This window comes from Xylocopa sonorina, unplaced genomic scaffold (assembly GCF_050948175.1).
Source record: "Xylocopa sonorina isolate GNS202 unplaced genomic scaffold, iyXylSono1_principal scaffold0024, whole genome shotgun sequence".
NCBI classification, from domain to species: domain Eukaryota; kingdom Metazoa; phylum Arthropoda; class Insecta; order Hymenoptera; family Apidae; genus Xylocopa; species Xylocopa sonorina.
Window position 1 is genome coordinate 1,728,942 of NW_027490095.1, and position 15,516 is coordinate 1,744,457.

A 15,516-nucleotide genomic window follows, 5' to 3' on the forward strand; every position below is an offset into this window, starting at 1 on the left:
AATGTAACCACGCGGATAATTTGTGCACCTATCTAACTCCAGATTATAATTGTTATATACCCCCTTATTACTGGTATAATTACCCCCATTTTGCGAATTGTAAACGGGAACACTGTCACAAATTACCCCCTTCATGCGAATTGTAACGGGAAAACAGTCACAAATTATCCAAATTTATATGATCCAAATTCTCCTCTAGGAAAAAATCAGGCCACAATTTATCTTATCAATAATATTTATATTCTGTAAAATAAATTGATTTGTCTACTAAAATATAAGTTATACATTCATGCGCTAATTGTAAACCTTTAGTTAATTATTCACACCTGTATTACACGCAGAATGGGTAAAATCAGACATCGCTTCGGTTTTTTAATATTGCCTCGTCGATTAAAGACTGATTAGTAACAGATTTACTGTCGTTGCAAAATAAAAGCGTACATTGCATCACCCATTATTTCCAGCTTCGCACTATAATTTCGTGACTCTGAACCAACTAACATCTCTGTCGCAGCCATATGCATACATGAAACAACACGTGCGTAAGGCAATCTTAAATTGAAAGTAATATATTTCTTAAAAATGAAATTAGAAATATATATAATTTGCTGTGACAAGACTGCATTCACAGCAATACCATCATTTTTATATTTATCGGCCCTTCCAAGAGCACAAACCTGGATATTATATAATCGACATGAGTTTGAAATCATATTCGTTTAATTTTTATACTTAGTGGTGGGCTAATATTTATTATATGAGGATCTGTGCCTTTCTTTAAATATGGTAAGCATACTTTGGACCAGAAAATAAGTATAGTGTCATATTAGTGAATTTTATTTCTACAAATAAAACAGAACTTTTATACTTACACTAGAAATGTTCCTCTAGAATTGACATTACTCATAAGATCATAATTTTTCATATCTATGGATTCTATGCCTGGTTAAAGTAATAGCGCTAGTATTATTAACCTTTTCAGCACTGAGGCGTGTTGCAAATGGTTTTGTGAGAACCCATATGTGGCGTTCGTTATTTTCAGACAGGTGGAGCCATCTCTGTGAAAACTGCTCAAGCTGTTAGCAATTCTGTTTCAGCAGTGATTGAAAAGATGGCGAAACGAGTCCATACATGCCAACGGATGGGTGTTCCCATTAAGAATAACTTAGAAGTTGCCGATGAATGGTGCTGCTGGCGGACGGTTACTCACGATCGAACGACGGCTAATGCTGCTTGTGCTTAATAATCCATAAATTATAGACGACTGGTGTTACCAACAACCGATAGCGCATGCTTTCACATACAGCTGGTGCAAACAATAGTAGGTAACTCAAGACAAATGAACGAATGAGATGCGATATCGCGTTTCAAGAAGCTTTACAACTATATTGCTTCGATACGTAGACATCTGAAAACGTAATTTCCTAAGAAGGAAGTGTCGCATTTACATTCATTTGAAGTGTAGACGAGGTATACGTTACACTTCGCAATGAATATTATATTATATCATGAAACATAGAAATGAGATGCGATATAGCATTTTAAGATGCATTAGAACTCTATTGCTTCGATACATAGACATCTGGAATCGCATTTCCTAGGAAGGATTTGTGGCATATACATTCTTTGGAAGTGTTGGCGAGGTATACATAACACTTCGCAATAAATATTATATTTTATCATGAAACATAGAAATGGGATGCGATATCGCGTTTTCAGAATCACTAGAACTCTACTGCTTCGATACGTAGACATCTGGAAATGCATTTCCTAGCATTAAGGGGGGCTTTTACATTCTTTTGAAGTGTAGACGAGGTATACGTAACACTTCGCAATGAATGTTATATCTTGTCATGAAACATAGAACTGAGATGTAATATCGCGTTTTAAGAAGCATTACAACTCCATTGCTTCGATACGTAGACATCTGGAAACGCCATTTCCTAGCAAGGAGGTGTAGTATTAACATTATTTTTATGTGTAGTCGAGGTATACATAACACTTCGCAATGAATATTATATGTTATCAAGTAGCACAGAAATGAGATGCAGTATCGCGTTTTAAGAAGCATTAGAACTCTACTGCTTCGATACGTAGACATCAGGAAACGCTATTTCCTAGCACGGAAGTGTCGCATTTACGTTCTTTTGAAGTGTAGACGAGGTATACGTAACACTTCACAATGAATATTATATCTTGTCATGAAACATAGATATGAAATGCGACATCGAGATTTAAGACGGATTAGAACTCTATTGCTTCGATACGCAGACATCTGGAAACGCTATTTCCTAGCAAGGAAGTGTGGCATTTACATTCTTTTGAAGTGTAGACGTGGTATTCAGAACACTTCACAATGAATGTTATATCTTGTCATGAAACATAGAACTGAGATGTGATATAGCGTTTTAAGAAGCATTACAACTCCATTGCTTCGATACGTAGACATCTGGAAACGCCATTTCCTAGCAAGGAGGTGTAGTAATAACATTATTTTGATGTGTAGACAAGGTATACATAACACTTCGCAATGAATATTATATCTTATCATGAAACATAGAAATGAGATGTGATACCGCGTGTTAAGTTGCATTAGAACAGTATTGCTTCGACACGTAGACATCTGGAAACGCTACTTTCCAGGAAGGATGTGTGGCATTTACATTCTTTCAAGTGTAGGCGAGGTATACATAACACTTCGCAATGAATATTATATCTTATCATGAAACATACAAATGATATGCGATATCGTGTTTCAAGAAGCATTATGCCTTTATTGCTTCGATACGTAGAATTCTGGAAACTCTATTTCCTAGCAAGGAAGTGTGGCGTTAACATTCTTTTGAAGTGTAGTCGTGGTATGCAAAACACTTCGCAATGAAAATTATATCTTATCATGAAACACTGAAATGAGATGCGATATCGCGTTTTAAGAGGCATTAGAACTTTATTCCTTCTATGCGTAGACATCTGGAAACGCTATTTCCCAGCAAGGAAGTGTGGCATTTACATTCTTTTGAAGTGTAGACGAGGTATACATAACAATTCGCAATGATTATTATATCTTATCATGAAACACAGAAGTGAGATGCGATGTCGCGTTTCATGATGCCTTAGAACTCCATAGCTTCGAAGCATAGACATCTAGAGACGCTATTCCGTAGCAAGGAGGTGCGGAATTTACATTCTTTTGAGGTGTGGACGAGATATTCATCACTCGTTGCATTGGTATGACATCTTATCATGAATCATAGAAATGAGGTACGATGTCGCCTTTTATTAAGAATTAGAACTCTATTGTTTCCATTCGTAGACATCTAGAAGTGCTGTTCCGTAGCAAGGAAGTGTGGCATTTACATTCTTTTGAAGTATAGACGAGATATACATAACGCGATGCATTGAATATTACATCTTATCGTGACACATTGTAATGAGTTGCGGTATCGCGTTTTATGAAGCACTAGATCACTATTGCTTCGATACGTAAACATCTAGTACCGCTGTTTCGTAGCAAGGAAGTGTGGCATTTACATTCTCTTGATGTGTAGACGATATATACATAACGCGCTGCATTGGAAATTACATCCTATCATACATGAGACATAGAAATGAGGTGCGATATCGCGTTTTATAAAGAATTAGAGCTCTATTGCTTCGATACGTAGACATCTAGAAACGTTATTCCGTAGCAGGGAACCGTGGGATTTATATTATTTTGATGTGATGCCGAGATATACATAACGCGTAGCATTGATACTACGTTTTATTATGAGACATAGAATTAGGGTGCGATATAGTGTTTCATGAAGAATTAGAACTCTAATGCTTCGATACGTAGACATCTGGAAACGCTATTCTGTAACAAGGAAGAGTTGCATTTACATTCATTTCAAGAGCCGATCAGGTAAACATAACGCGCTGTATTGAATTTTGCATCTTATCATGGGACATAGAAATGAAATGCGATATCTATATGCGATATATATGTCTACGTATCGAAGCAATAGAGTTCTAATGCTGCTAAAAACGCGATATCGCTTCTCATTTCTATGTTTCATAATAAGATATAATATTAATTGCGAAGTGTTATGCATACCTCGTCTACACTTCAAAACAATGTAAATGCCACACTTCCTTGCTAGGAAATAGCGCTTCCAGGTGCCTACGTATCGAAGCAATAGAGATCTAATGCTTCTTAAAACGCGATATTGCATCTCATTTCTATGTTTCATGATAAGATATAATATTCAATGCGAAGTGTTATGTATACCTCGTCTACCCTTCAAAAGAATGTAAATATCACACGTCCTTGCTAGCAAATAGCGTTTCCAGATGTCTACGTATCGAAGCAATTGGGTTACAATGCTTCTTAAAACGCGACATCGCATATCGTGTCTATGTTTCATGATGAGATATAATATTCATTGCGAAGTGTTATGTATGCCTCGACTACACTTCAAAAGAATGTAAATGCCATAGCCAAAATTGCTAGGAAATAGCGTTTCCGAATGTCTACGTATCGAAGCAATAGAGTTCTATTGCTTCTTACAACGCGATACCGCATCTCATTCCTGTTTCATGATAAGATATAATAGTCAATGCGAAGTGTTACGTGTACCTCGTCTACACTCGAAAAGAATGTAAATGTCACACTTCCTTGCTAGGAAATAGCGTTTTCAGATGTCTACGTATCGAAGCAATAGAGTTTTAATGCTTCTTACAACGCGATACCGCATCTCATTCCTGTTTCATGATAAGATATAATAGTCATTGCGGAGTGTTATGTATACCTCGTCTACATTTCAAAAGAATGTAAATGCCACATTTCCTTCCTAGGAATTAGGGTTTTCAGATGTCTACGTATCGAAGCAATAGAGTTCTAATGTTTCTTAAATCGCGAAAACGCATCTCATTTCTATGTTTCATGATAAGGTATAATATTCATTGCGAAGTGTTATGTACACCTCGTCCATACGTCAAAACAAGGTAAATGCCACAATTCCTAGCTAGGAAATAGCGTTTCCAGATGTCTACGTATCGAAGCAATAGAGTTCTAGTGCTTCTTAAAACGTGATATCGCATTTCATTTCTGTTTCATGATAAGATATAATATTCATTGCGAAGTGTTATGTATGGCACGTCCACACTTCAAAGGAATGTAAATGCGACACTTCCTTCCTGGGGAAATGGCGTTTCCAGGTGTCTACGTATCGAAGCAATAGAGTTCTAATGCTTCTTAAAACGCGATATGGCGTATCATTTCTATGTTTCATAACAATATATAATATTCATTGCGAAGTGTTATGTATACCTCGTATACACTTCAAATGGATGTAAATGCGTAACTTCCTTATTAGGAAATAGCGGTTCCAGATGTCTACGTATCGAAGCAGAAAAGTTCAAATGCGACTTAAAACGCGATATCGCATCACATTTCTATGATTCATGATAAGATTTAATATTCATTGCGAAGTGTTATGTATACCTCGTCCACAATTCAAATGAATGTAAATGCGACACTTCCTTATTAGGATAAAGCGATTCTAGATGTCTACGTATCGAAGCAATAGAGTTCTAATGCTTCTTAAAACGCGATATCGCATCACATTTCTGTTTCCTGATAAGATATAATAGTTATTGCAAAGTGTTACGTATACCTCGTCTACATTTCAAAAGGATGTAAATGCCACAATTCCTTGCTAGGAAATAGCGTTTCCAGATGTCTGTCTACCGAAGCAATAGTGTTCTACTGCTTCTTAAAACGCGATATCGCATCTCAATTCTATGTTTCATGATAAGATATAATATTCATTGTGAAGTGTTATGTATACCTCGTCTACACTCAAACGAATGTAAATGCCACACTTCCTTGCTAGGAAATAGCGTTTCCAGATGTCTAAGTATCGAAGCAATGGAGCTTCAATTCTTCTTAAAACGCGATATCGCATCTCAGTTCTATGTTTCAGGATAAGATACAATATTCATTGCGAAGTGTTCTGTATACCTCGTCTACACTTCAAAAGAATGTAAATGCCACACATCCTTGCTAGGTAATGCGTTTCCAGATGTCTACTTTTCTAAGCAATAGAGTTCTATTGCTTCATTCAACGCGATGTCGCAACTTATTTCAATGATTCCTGGTAAATTGCAATATTCTATGCAATATGTTACATTTGTCTGCATCTAGACTTTATAAGGATGTGACTCCTATACTTACTTGCAACAGAATATCGTTTCCAGATCTCTACGTGTCCAAGCAACACATTTCTAATACTTCATGCAGCGCAATGTCGCATCTCATTTGAACGTTTCAAAGCAATGAATCTGTAATCGTTTATCCATAACGTTATGCTTAACTGCCAGAGGTCTTCAATAGAATGTGAACCATATAATTTCATGCAACGGCATGGCGCTCCGTAGTGTCTGTCTGTTAAAGCAATAGAGCTAGAATTCTCCATGCAATGCGCTGGCGCATCCCATTTCATCGTTTCAAAGTAAGAATGCTGTAATCTCTTATGCATAGCTCTATGGTTGTCTGTTTTAAAACTTCATAAGAATGTAAATTCTGCAGCTCCATGCAACAGGATTGCCCTTCGTAGTGTCTACAGTCGAGACAATAGAGTACTAATGCATCATACAATGCCATCACTCATCTCATTTCAGCGTTTCGAATTAAGTAAGCTGTAATCTTCTATGAAAAGCATTATAATTATCTGCTTCTATTCTACAAAAGAATGTGAATTCTATAGATCCAAGCAACAGGAAGGCAGGCCTTCCACCATCCTACAGCCTGCCCTGATGCGGGCAAAGGATTCCCAGAGCCACTCAAACCGCGACCAGCATCTATCTTATACTCTAACCGATTCATCGGCATGGGTTTTCCATTAAGCCTGCCGGGATCAATGATATTGATTCGCTCAATCTAAATTATTATTTTCTTTTTAAGTTTCTCAATTTTTTTAGTTTCTCTCACGATATCGTCTATTTCGTTGTACCTTACCCTCACATTATGGTATATAATCTGTTGTCTGATATTTCTAGGATTTTCTCTTAATAAATGCAATGCTTCTACATATTTTCTTTCTCTTTCTCTTTAGTTACATTGTTGTTATTTTATGCTTTTCACCCTCCACATTCCCTCTCTACACCATCTCGGAACAGGCGTTATACGATTACTTCAGGATGGCGCCCCGGTCTCGTTACACCGAGATCGAGTGTTCTCTCTTGCACCCGTTGATTTATATATGTTATATATTGGAGAATATTTCCTCTTATCCTTTGTATTTTTCGAATGAAATTACATTGACAGAAGTACGAGCTAGTTCTGCTCGCCTATTTGAAACAATATTAGATCACCTTGTTAAACAATAATATATTAAATGTGACTTGGACTTTTAAATTTGAATTTATAAACATCTAACAAATAAATGTGTCTTTCTTACTATTCATATCATTATACATTCAGTGATTTATTGTGTGCTGTGATTTGATATATTAACTGCTTGATTATATTTTACAATGAACTTTGCGTACCAAACATTGTTTTTGCTCCTGATGGGAGTGGATAGTTCTTCGTTTTATATTCTTATATCGCATTGATTATAAAAGTATATAATATCCTTTTTATACAGTCATGTATAATTATGTACATATAAATTCGCGATTAAGTAGCTATGTGTTCAAATTCAATTCCGAATAATGCATTAAAAAGCATCCCAGATAACAAACGGCAAGATGGTAGCGACACCATGCCGGCACTATATTGCCACTTCCGAGGAGTGTCAACTGATTCGTAGCCATCTGTGACCGCATTCGTTAACTAAAATGCCAGAACGTGTTACCAGCACGTTCTAGACAAGCGAATCGCGCAGCACCAGCACCATGGTGACACGCATATCATCGCTCCATTCATAAATCTCCTTAGCAATGACGCTAGATCACATTTAGCAATGGGGAACCTGTGCTTTCATACAAATTAGAACCGTTAGATGTCAGTAGATGTTCAGCATATGAGTATTGATAGACATTTTGATAGTCGTTTTCCTATATTTGTAGTTATTGAGCGAGTCGTATATATTTCTTTCAATCCATCATAGACTAAAAATATTATTTATAAAAAAAATATTACTTATAAAATAAAAATTCATGCCGTTGCGTCCCTAACTTCGCCTTGTGTAATTTTTGAAATAACATGCTCTCATCGTATTTAATGTAACCCTCAATTGCATGAATTTGTAACGATAAATTGAAGAAAATATATATAAAATAAGTGTATATATTTTTATGACAAAGTAATTATCGACTTTATGGAAAAAATCGCCCTATCGAGCTAGTTTATAGAAAATAATAAAATCGAGTTCTTATATCTTTGTTTTGTGCCGGTGTATCTATTTTGGAATCAAAATTAATAAATTGCGCAGTTTAGACATTTTTCATATTTGCTTATAATTTTTATGGATACAGCTTCCCCATTAGTAAATGTCAGCCTCTGCCACAACCACGCATGTAGCTATGGTGAGCTGATAGTGTCATTGCCACGGCCGTGTAGCCCGTGTGCTATATCTCGGTGCATTAATAGTGCCGTGATACGAATGCCGCCCCAGCACTAACAGTATGCCATTTCGAAAGCTGAGTAGGAGCACTTTCTTAGCACAATTCTGCCACGGAATTCGATCCATCCGTTGTCATTGGCGTGCCAATCGCTGGCTGTTTGGGATATTGTAGTGCATGAGGCAGACTTGTTCCTTATCATCGCCAAGGAGATGAATTTTCACTTCCCCCTTTTTGAATTTTTAAAATTATTGTTTGCAATTTTTGCCGTTTCTGTATCTCTATGACCGCATTGTGGATTCAACTTATGTACGATCTTTTTAGTCTTCATCTTTTGTTACATGTAATATTACATATGTGATGCACGTTTGTTATGTAATGCTCCGATTTGTAAGCCTTAGATTCTTTTATTCTCTGGTAAAGCAACTTATTCGATTAATATATATTTATTATGCATAGATATAAACAATTAGAAAAATGTTATTAAAACGCTATTAAATATGTTGTTGCAATTATGTATTTAAGGTCTGAAGATGTAGATGCAATTAATGTCCGATATTTTACGTGATCCAATCGACGTATCGAGTGAGGCTATGAAATATAAAAATCTTTTACTATTCTTCGACCCCTTTCCATGTTAAATGAATGATTAGTTCTGCAAGACAAGAAGCCTGAATTAGTGAGATATTTGGGAACGTAAGTAATTTGTAAGTAACACATCTTTTCACTTTGAAATATTTGCCTTTGCATAGAATAAAACGTATAGATATAATTGCCTGTTTTGTAAACATTTCGGTCCAATTCTATTATAGCCTTTGAGCAGAAGTAATATTGATTATACTTGATTTTTGCAATAGTTCTTTGATTAACAGATTTTATTAACCTAGAATCATCATTTGAGGGATGTATCAATCTACTTTGTAGCTCCATCAGTTTCTTTTTCTGCTCGCTACTTTCCATTTTCAGTTCCTTATACTTATCCTTTATCACCATCATATATGTTGCGTAAAATTACAATAACTTTTCTGTCCGTAAATTTTGCGGATATTTCAATTAAATTTCCTTTGATTAAAGAAACGGAAATTAAAAAACAGTGGCACGTACCATTTCTTGGAAACGTTGTATCGTAATTTGCATCTGACTGTTTTGAAAGGCACGCACTTTACTTAACGTTTGCAATGATTCGGTTAGCGAAGTATAGAAATATTCTACTTTCGAAATTGTCGGCTCTTGTAATTCTAAAGCAAATATATTCATCTGTCGACATCGTGAACATTGTTTTTTGGCAAAATTCCAGACAAACAAATATACTATAAGTAAAATAATAAACATCATAATATTAAATTTAACTCTGTTCATCGTTGCCTTGTTGGACACATCCATAACAATATACAGGGTGGGGCAGTAATAATTAGCACCTCATATATCCACGAAACTTCAAGTTTCATAGAAGTTTTTGCTAATATAAAATTGCATAGTACAAAGGGCCCATCCGTTGATGAAACTGGTTTTTTTGTAAGTGGAGGTATGTTGGACATATGAAGGTTACCTTCATTTTTTAAATTGAATTGGTATGTTCATTCTTCCGTAATACAATAGAGCATTTTAAAACAAGTTCAACGATCTGTAACATGAAGCCATTGAAGGTTACAAAAAGTAAAGAAAGGTGATAATACTCACGGTTTTGATAGTAAATGAAACATACGTATTGTAAACAGTGGTGGAAGGCGTAATACTTACCGTTTACTTCACTGTGAATAAACACTTTTCGAAGGGCATTTCAATAGTTTGCGGCATAAGTTAAACATGATAAGATTAGTATTGAAAAATCGGTTCGAATACGTTTGGTTAGGCTGTTCTTTCTGTCGTCCATTTTATAAGTACTGAGCTGCGGATTCCTGAGGACAGCTCACAAATTTGTTGAACTATGGAAGATTATGATTGTGAATTTGAATCAAAAGGTAATTAAATTCCATTAGATTGTAAACAGATCTCAATGTTTCATTTTAGGTAGTAAGATTAAATACTCTTTACAAAACTACAAGAATGGATACATACCTCTCTGTTATTATTATTTCATAAAGAATTATAATTGCAATTATATAGTTCATTACGATAAAAAATATTTCTCAGGAAATTCTGAATATTAAATTAAAGAATCAAGTAAAACATTTTTAATAATTACGAATATGAAAAATACTTGAACATTCCAATAGAAAGATGTCTAAACAAGAGTTAGAAAAGTCAAACATTCAATTTCAATTCCAGAATTCATCTATAAGAGGTAAAATGTTTTGAAAGCTTTAATTACAGTCTTTAATGCAAGTAGTTGGGCAGTATTTCAATTTTTAAGAAAATTAATGAAAGTCAACCATTTTGAAGTGGTCAGAATCTTTGTCGTTTGAGCAATGAGTGAATAACAAATAATTGCATAAATTCCAGGCTTAGAAACTTATGGATTAAATCCTATGCAGACTCGTGTATGAGCGAGTTATAAATAATAATCCACACTAAGTAATCATTTTAAAACTTAAACGATTACATCTCGCGTACTTTCAAAGATATCACAAGCGTGAAAAGTATGTGGTTTATCTAAAACTCTTCTAAAAGAACGGACGAAGCCAATAGAAATCTTTGTTGAAGTAAGCAAGTTCTAAAGTTCTAAACAACGCGATGGCGCTTATCTGCTTACGTTTCATAGCAAGTAAGTTCTGAATTTCTATGAAAGCCCGTTGAAGCTCCTCACTATTAACGTTTCAAAGGAAGTACTAAAATTCTCAGTTCGACGTCTAAAACTATGTGTGTTCTATATATTTATGTAAAGTGATGGTTCCTGACAGTATATGCAATTCAGAGTACGTAAGATGCAAAGTTCTATGCAACATGATGGCGCTTCTCATTTCTACATTTCATACTGAGCACTTTCTAAATCCCTATGCATTGCGATGCACCTTCACAGACCTACGTTTCAAAGTAATTCTGTGCAACAAGATGGAGTTCCTCAGTTTCGTGCTTCAAAACGAGTATGATGTAATGTTCTTTGCATCGCATTATGCTTAGCTGCTTCTACACTTCGAAATGATGTGAATGCTACAGTCCCTTCAACGGAATGGCCCTTAATAGTGTCTACGTTTCAGAGCAATAGAGTTCCAATGCATAGTGCAATGCAATGGCGCGTCCTATTTCAACGTTACAAAGTAAGTAAGCAGAAACATTCTATGCATCGTATTATGCTTATCTGCTTCTACAGTTCAAAGGAATGTAAATTATACAGTTCCCTACAACGGGTGAGAGGACGTTTTTGCTCTGTGACGTTGATACTATGAAGTGCCAACCCTTTGCATGGAACTGCAGATTTCACAATCTTTGGATTTGTGCAAACAGATGAGCATATTGTTATGCATAGAAGATTACGGCTTACCTACTTTGAAACGTTGAAGTAAGATGTGCAATCGCATAGCATGCAGCAATAAAACTGCATTTCCATGGCACATACAAAATATGAAGCGTTATCACGTTGCATGGATAAGTCGAATCCACATTCTCTTGAAATGCAGAATCACATGCATAAAAGAATGCAACTTATTTACTTTGGAACGTTGGAGTGAGATGCGCCATCATATTGCATGGAGCATTAGAACTTCGATGGTTTGACACGTAGACTCGTTGTAGCCCCTCAATGTTGCACGGAACTGCAGAATTTACATACTTCTGAAGAGTAGAAACAGATAAGCTTAATGAGATGAATAGAGCATGAAAATCTACTGACATACATCGAAGCATTAGAACTCTATTGCGTCGAAAAGTAGACATCTAAAAACGCTATCCCTTTGCAAGAGAGCGTGGCACTTACATTCTATTGAAGAGTAGATGAGGTATACATAGCACTTCGCCATGAATATTATATCTCATCATGAAACATAGAAATGAGATGCGATTTCGCGTTTTAAGAGGCATTAGAAATCTATTGCTTCGATACGTACACATCTGGAAACGCTATTTCCTAGCAAGGATGTGTGGCATTTACATTCATTTGTATTGTAGACGAGGTATACATAACACTTGGCAATGAATATTATATCTTATCATGAAGTATAGAATTGAGATGCGATATCCCGTTATAAGAAGCATTAGGGCTCTATTGTTTCGATACGTAGACGGCTGGTAACGCTATTTCCTAGCAAGGAAGTGTGGCGTTTACATTCTTTTGAAGTGCAGACGAGGTATACATAACACTTCGCAGTGAATATTATATCTTATCATGAAACATAGAAATGAGTTGCGATATCGCGTTTTAGGAAGCATTAGAACTCTATTGCTTCGATACGTAGACATCAGGAAGCGCTATTTCCTAGCAAGGAAGTTTCTCATTTACATTATTCTGAAGTTTAGACGAGGTATACATAACACATCGCAATGAATATTATATCTAATCTTGAACCATAGAAATGAAATGCGATATGACCTTCTAAGAAGCATTAGAACTCTATTGCTTCGATACGTAGACATCTGGAAACGCTATTACCTAGCAAGGAAATGTGGCATTTACATTCCTTTGAAATGTAGACGAGGTATATATAACACTTCGTAATGAATATTATATCTCATCATGAATCATAGAAATGAGGTGCGATATCGCGTTTTGAGAATCATTAAAACTCTATTATTTCAATACGTAGACATCTGGAAACGATATTTCCTAGCAAGGATGTGTTGCATTTACATTCTTTTGAAGTCTAGACAACGTATACATAACACTTCGCAATTAATATTATATCTTATCAGGAAACATTGAAGTGAAATGCGACATCACGTTTTAAGAAGCATTAGAACTCTATTGCTTCTATACGTAGACATATAGAAACGCTATTTCCTGGCAAGAAAATGTGACATTTATATTCTTTTGAAGTGTAAACAAGGTATACAAAAAACTTCGAAATGAATATCATATCTTATCATGAATCTTAGAAAGGAGATGTGATATCGCGTTTTGAGAAGCATTAAAACTCTATTGCTTTGATACGTAGACACCTGGAAACGCTACTTCCTAGCAAGGAAGTGTTGCATTTTCATTCATTTGATCTGTAGGCGAGGTATACGTAACTCTTCGCAATGAATATTATACCTTATCAGGAATCATAGCAATGAGATGCGACATCGCATTCTAAGAAGAATTGGAACTCTATTGCATCGAAACTTAGACATCTTGAAACGCACTTTCCTAGCTGGGAAGTGTGGCATTTACATTCTTTTGAAATGTACGCGAGGTATACATAAAACTTCGCAATGACAATTATATCTCATCATGAAACGTAGAACCGAGATGCGATATCGCGTTTTAGGAAGGATTAGAACTCTATTGCTTCGATGCGTAGACATTTAGCAACGCACTTCCATCGCTAGGAAGAGTGGGATTTATATTCGTTTGAGGTGTAAACGAGATATAATTTTCGCGTTGCATTAATTTACATCTTATCATGACGCATTGAAATAAGTTGCGATGTCGCGCTCTATGAAGCATTAGAACGCTATTGCTTAGAAAAGTAGACATCTAGAAATACTATTCTGTAGCAAGGAGGTGTGGGATCTACATTCTCTTGAAGCATTGACGAGATATACATAACGCGTTACATTGAATATTACATCTCATCATGAGACATAGGAATGAGTTGCGATCTGGAGTTTTATGAAGCATTAGTACACCATTGCTTCGAAATGTAGACATCTAAAAGTGCTATTCCGAAACAGGGCAGTGTGGGATTTACTTTCTTTTGAAGTGTAGACGAGATATACATAACCTGTTGCATTGAATTACATCTTATCATGAGACACAGAAATGAGATGCGGCATCGCGTTATATGAAGCGTTAGAACACTATTACATCGATAAGTAGGTATCTAGAAACAATATTCTGTAGCAAGGAAGTGTGGGCTTTACATTCTTTTAAGTGTGTACGAGATATACATAAGGAATGAGATGCGACATCGCGTTTTGTGATGCGTTGGAAGTCCGGCCTACAGAAAAGCGTTGATAGAAAAGAACGAGAAACGAATATGGAACTGAAAGTCCTACAAATCGATCTGAACAGATGCCAAATGACGCAAGATATCATGCATTAAATGCGAATGATTCATGGGACAGACCTGGTAATAATATTGGAAGCACGCAAGATGGACGAATACTGACTGCAAGACGAGAACGGTGACGCTGCGATATGGATAACCGGCGTTAATCGAAAATCTTTCACATATGGCACCTCATACTCTACGACTGGAATCGTTCATGCAATGGTCGAAGGAACAAAAGCTATAAGCAGCCACTTCTCGCCGAACAGGAACGGAAAGAAATCGAAGAATATATAAACCACACTGAGGATAACATAGAAAAGGGAGAGAAATCAAACAGAATAATAATCGCGGGTGACCTGAACGTTGCGTAAAGCAGAAGAGATTGAGATATTTTCAGCGTTGGACTGTCAATACGTACAATATACCTTCCAAAGTACGAATTACAAGAATAACGAAGAGGGATTTGCAAGCCTCGATGGAAAGAAAGCGAACTGAGACCAAGAATATATATGATCGACTTATATAATATATAGATATTTATTTTTATTTAGATGGGATGATCTATTTTCAAGTAACTAAAATATATGATAAGTGTAATTATATAAACCAATTTCAAATATTTAATTAAAACATCATGAAATGATATGAAACTAGATAGGATTTTAGATGTAATGGAGTATCTTAAGGAGATATTGTATTTAGAATTAACTAAAATATAGAATATGTATTAATATTTATACCAGTTTGAAATATTTACTTAAAAAGCATGAAAGCATGTGGTCCAGCGTGTGGGGGATTAACGGATCGTTGCGAGGTGCATGCAGTCCAGCGCATGGGGACTCGCATCTCGTGGTGGGACTATCGGCGCGTCTTTCGCGTTTAACTTATGAAATAGTAT